The 5,819-nt window shown below is 44.9% G+C and overlaps 1 non-coding gene across 1 annotated transcript; it reads left to right on the forward strand.

Annotated features, from left to right (window-relative positions):
• The first annotated feature begins 5,051 nt into the window (after window positions 1–5,051).
• Window positions 5,052–5,156, forward strand: LOC117198405 (U6 spliceosomal RNA). The gene has a single exon (XR_004479562.1). It is a non-coding gene; the product is annotated as a U6 spliceosomal RNA (small nuclear RNA).
• Window positions 5,157–5,819: the final 663 nt, after the last annotated feature.

Here is a 5,819-nt window from a genome sequence, read left to right on the forward strand (position 1 = left end):
AAGTGTCTCTCATAAACAGCATAAAGAGGAATTCAGGTTTTCTCTGCTATCCAAAAGTAGGGCATTTCTATGAAACCCTTTGTAAGCTGAAATGGCATAAAGCAAAGAAGCAATTACCTCAGGACACATCTTGCTAACGGATGCACAAGATAAATTGAGATAAAACACAGAGTGCTCACAGACACAGTTCAAAGCTGTGGCAGCTTGACGCTGAGGTGCTGAGTGTAGCTTCCAGGGAAGGAGCTTGGCAGTGCCCCTCTCACTGCTCAGGGTGCATGCTGCCTCTATAACTTCTCACTGCAGAACAAATGCTGAACACTATTATCACTTTTTGCCTTTTTTCATAAAAGCGAAAATCCTCTTCAGCTTTCTTTCAGTTAGCAGAAACATGTACTAATACAGGGCTTTCATAAAAGCAAAGTGGGGTAAAGTGAACTTTCCAAAAGTGGGAATACTTATATTGCTTTTCCATCAATCTGACAATCTCTGCCTTTTAATTGGTCAGCTTTGTCCACTTACATTTAATACAAATATTGATATGTTGGGTTTAGGTCTACCATTTTATTATTTGTTTTCTACTTGTCCCATCTCTTTTTTGATCTTCTATTCCTCCTTTCCTACTGTCTTTTGGGTTAATCAATTATTTTTTAGTATTCCATTTTAATTCCCCTATTGGCTTTTAAAAACCACATTTTTAGTGGTTTCACATAAAATGTGGGAAACCTGCAACATTATGGTTCCATTAACCACCTCCAGTTCTTTGTACCACTATTGTCATATATTACATGTATATATATTTTAAACCCCACTGACTAGAGTATTTTTTGTTAAAGAAATTAACATTTCCTGACTAATAAAGTGGCCGAGTTACTCAATCATAGGCCTGGATTTCTGGCAAAATCATTTCACAGATGACAAGAACAACAGTTATATTTAGTTTTTGCCTCTCTAATGACCCATTTAAGCATCCACCTGATCCTACTGGAATTCCAACATCTGTTTTTGAGGCTCACCCCCATTCTCCCCTTCCCCCGGCTTAAACTGCCCAAGGACTTAAGGGTTTACTTGATCCAAAGGGATATTCTACTTCTAATACCAGGGAGAGAGAGAAAGGGGAGGAGAAAGAGGTGATTGTAGAGGAGGAATAAGAGGACAAGGAGGGGCTTCCCTGGTGGCGCAGTGGTTGGGAGTCCGCCTGCCGATGCAGGGGACACGGGTTCGTGCCCCGGTCTGGGAGGATCCCGCATGCCGCGGAGCGGCTGGGCCCATGAGCCATGGCTGCTGGACCTGCGCGTCCGGAGCCTGTGCTCCGCAACGGGAGAGGCCACGGCGGTGAGAGGCCCACGTACCGCACAAAAAAAAAAAAAAAAAAAAAAGAGGACAAGGAGAAGAGGAAAGGAGAGGAGAGAATGCGGAGTCCGATTGGCCCACTGGCACAATGGCTTCTGGACTGACACTTGCTGTCCCTGTAGGACACTGACCCAGTGCACGCTTGCGAGGCACACTTGCCTGTTTCCAGCTAAGAGTCTTGCTAGCCCAGATCTGTCCAAGCAAGAGTGGGGTTCCATGGTGGGAATATAAATTGATTCAGCCACTATGGAGAACAGTATGGAGGTTCCTTAAAAAACTAAAAATAGAACTACCATATGACCCAGCAATCCCACAGAGAACTACCATATGACCCAGCAATCCCACTACTAGGCATATACCCAGAGAAAACCGTAATTCAAAAAGACACATGCACCCTAACGTTCATTGCAGCACTATTTACAATAGCCAGGACATGGAAGCAACCTAAATGCCCCTTGACAGACGAATGGATAAAGAAGATGTGGTACATATATACAATGGAATGTTACTCAGCCATAAAAAGGAACAAAATTGGGTCATTTGTAGAGACAAGGATGGATCTAGAGACTGTCATACAGAGTGAAGTAAGTCAGAAGAGAAAAACAAATATCGTATATTAACACATATATGTGGAACCTAGGAAAATGGTACAGATGAACCAGTTTGCAGGGCAGAAATAGAGACACAGATGTAGAAGACAAACATATGGACACAGGGGGGAAAGTGGCAGGGGGGGTGGTGGTGGGATGAATTGGAAGATTGGAGTTGACATATATACACTAATATGTATAAAATGTATAGCTTATAAGAACATGCTGAATAAAAAATAAATAAAATAGAATAAAAAAGAGTGGGGTTCCACACTTGAACTTCAAGGTCATACTGTCCTAGTTCACACTCACAAGCTCTACCACTGTTCCCCCAAAGCACAAGGACACACTGGGGAGGCTGGATCACAGTCACTATCAATTCAGGGACAGCCTGAACCTGCTCACAAATTCCAAGGGCCTGGGGCAGGACTGGGCACTGTGTCTCCTCCCCTCATTGTGAGCTCCCACTCTGACACCCTTGGTGTCCTTCCTTTCACAGGCCTTGGTCAGGACCCCCTGTTAGACCCTCCTCCTCAATTTCCCTGTCCTTGAACTCCAGAGAGGGTTGTAATGTCAGTCCTTCTTTTTCTGCAAGGCTTCCAGGTTTCTAAGGCAAGTTGGTGCATTTCCCAACTCCTGTCCCTGCCCCAGCTGCATCCCCCACAGACCTGTGCTTGGAGGGAGAGGCAGCCCGGGGGTGGGGGTCAGACAAGCCTCCTGTCCTTTCTTCCCCCAGGATGTGAGTACCACTGTCCATCCCCTTGCATATCTATAGGAATTATGCCCGTGGCTCTTCCCTGATCAAAAAAATCCATCTTGAGGTGACTTCTTCTATCTGCCTAGACATTGAAGATGCTGGCACAGCTTCTAAATCCAAGCTCACCTGGTACCTCAATACACAAACATCTACTCTCCCTTCCTTGGTGATGAGCACATTGGAGCTGGATTGATATTTGAATCCCCAGTGGCTAGAACAATGCTTGGCGCAGAGGAAATGCTCCACAAATGTGAAAGAAAGAAAGAAAGAAGAAAGAAAGAAAGAAAGAAAGAAAGAAAGAAAGAAAGAAAGAAAGAAAGAAGAAAGGAAGGAAGGAAGGAAGGAAGGAAGGGAGGGAGGGAGGAATGCTGAGTAAATCCAGGCTGGGGTGATGAGAGAAACAGTCTATAGGGAACAGAGGAAATGCCTGCACATCTCTTGCTTCCCTGAATGCTCCTCACAAAGAGGTAAAATCTTACTGAGTCTGATTCCAAGGCATTGACTGAGTCGTGTGTGCTAGTGCACAGGATGACGTGTGTCCACACGCTGTGCACATCCCTGTAGCCTCCTCTTCTGCCCTTCCTTCCAACAGGCTATAGGTGGAGGGGGTGGGGGCCAGCATTTCCCCAGGGTGGCCAGCATCCCCTGCAGGCTATCCCTAGTGGAAAGAAAAGACCCTGGTACAGGAAGATCTGCCCACCAGGTCTCCTCTCTCAGAAGATGCTGCTGAAACATCCTTAGGGCTCCAGTGCCTCTCGTGGCCAAATCAGATCTGGATATGTCATCCTCTCCTCCAACCATTGTGAGCTCTAGCTATTGTGGTTAATCTGATGAAATAACTGTGACTTTCCTTCAAGTGATCTGAGCCTCTGAGCCCTGAGAACTGGAGCTGAGCTTTGAGAAGCAGGAAGAGAAGGGAAACGGCATTCATCCATCCTGGAGCGGCACTGACCGCATTGCCTGCCGCAGGGCTAGTGCTGAGCGAGAGGTGCTGCTTTCCTAAGCATCTGACACGCACAGATTGAGAGGAAGAGTCTCAGCCTATGAAATGGACCCAAACCTGAGGCTCAAAAAAGTTAAGTAATTTACCCAGGATCACACAGCCAGAAAGCGTTCTTCCTCAGTGTTACCAAGGCTTGGCGTATCCTACTCCAATTTTCTTTATTTGACCTGGGATCTACTTGAGACTGTATGTGAAAAATCTGATTTTCTAAGATGAGAGACAGTGCTCTCCAATACACTATATCCAGGTGGTTCAGACAGTGAGCTAATTCAGCCAGCCCCGTATTCCCTTACTAAAACCCACACCGAGACAACAATAAAAAGAGGAATAGCCCAGTTAAAAACTGGGCAAAGCATCTGAAAAGACATTTCTCCAATGAAGATATGCAAATGGTCATGAAGCACATGAAAAGATGCTCAACATCATTAGCCATCAGGGAAATGCAAATCAAAGCCACACAAGATACCACTTCACAGCCACTGGGAGGGCTGTCATTAAAAGTCAGATAGCAAGGAATTCCCTGGTGGCCTAGTGGTTAGGATTCTGCAGGTTCACTGCCGTGGCCTGGATTCAGTCCCTGGTTGAGGAACTGAGATCCTGCCAGCAGCACGGCACAGTCAAAAAAACCCAAACAAACAAACAAACAAATAAACCCCCCAAAAAGTCAGATAGTAAATGTTTGTGAGGATGTGGAGAAATTGGAACCCTGAGACACTGCTGGTGAGAACATACAACGGTGAAGCCACTTTGGCAAACCATCTGGACGTTCCTCAGATGATTAAACATAGATTTATCGTATGATCCAACAATTTCACTCCTAGGTATGTACCCAAGAGAAATGAAAACCTATGTCCATACAAAAACTTGGGCATGAATGTTCATAGCAACATTATTCATAACAGCCAGAAAAGTGGAAACACACAAAATGCCCACTAACGAATGAATGAATAGATAAGATGGGATATACCCATACAGTAGAATATTATTCAGCCATGAAAAGGAATGAAGTACGGATACAAGCTACACATGAACTTGAAATCCTTATGCTATGTGAAGGATGCCAGTCACAAAGGACCACGTGGTGTGTGACCCCATTTACGTGAAATGTCCAGAGCAGGCAACTCTGTAGAGACAGAAAGCAGGTTAGTGGTTGCCAGAGACCAGGGGGAGGGAGGACTGGGCTAAGGGGTACAAAGTTTATTTTTGGAGTGATGAAATTCTAAAATTCATTATGGTGGTGGTTGCACAACTCTGTGTATATACCAAAAGCCATTGAATTGTACCCTTGGAATGAGTAAGCTGTATGGTGTGTGACTTATATCTCAATAAGCCTTTTTAAAAAACCCATATTGTGTTCGCTTCAGCCACACATATACTAACATTGGAACTATACAAGGAAATCATCACGGCCCCTGTGCAAGATGACACGCACATCTATGACACATTCCATATTTTGTCTATTGTCGAAGCCAAAAAATAAAATAAAATACTGAAAACGTTTCGGTAGGCTTTGCCTGAGGAAAGAATCCACCAACACAGCTCAATTTTAAATGTTTATTTTTTGGTTTTATTTCATTCTATTCAAATGTGTCATTTAAAGTCAAAACTAAACATTGTTTTTAAAAGTTGGTATGAGCTTTTGAAAGACATGGTTTGATTCCCAGCTCTGCCTGTGGCTAAACCATGTGATGTTGGGCAAGTCAATTCCGCTCTGGGTCTGGGTCTCCTCACTGCAAAACGGGAGCAATGACCTATGCTACCTTGTAATGGGGTTCAGGCTGCGTCTTCACCAGGGACATCCTGGGTGGAGGTGAGTGGGACCCACGGCTACATCTGCTCAGAGGGGGGTCTCTGCTACTAATTGTCACAAGGGCACCCTTGGAGCTAATGCCAGCCTCCAATGTTACAAAGCCTAGAAATATTATTTCTAAAATGCTAAGCAAAGTGAGGGTACATGGTAAGTAGTCAGCTAACGGCAAAGGATGACTTCAGCTGCAAATAACTGAAAATACTCTCACAAAACTGCAAGTCCTGAAGGACAGTGGGGGCCAGGAGGTCCAGTCAGGCCTCCTGCTCGGGTCTACCCCTCCCTGGGCTAGCTCTTTCTTCAGACCAGAAG

Source organism: Orcinus orca, chromosome 2 (genome assembly GCF_937001465.1).
Source record: "Orcinus orca chromosome 2, mOrcOrc1.1, whole genome shotgun sequence".
Taxonomy (NCBI): domain Eukaryota; kingdom Metazoa; phylum Chordata; class Mammalia; order Artiodactyla; family Delphinidae; genus Orcinus; species Orcinus orca.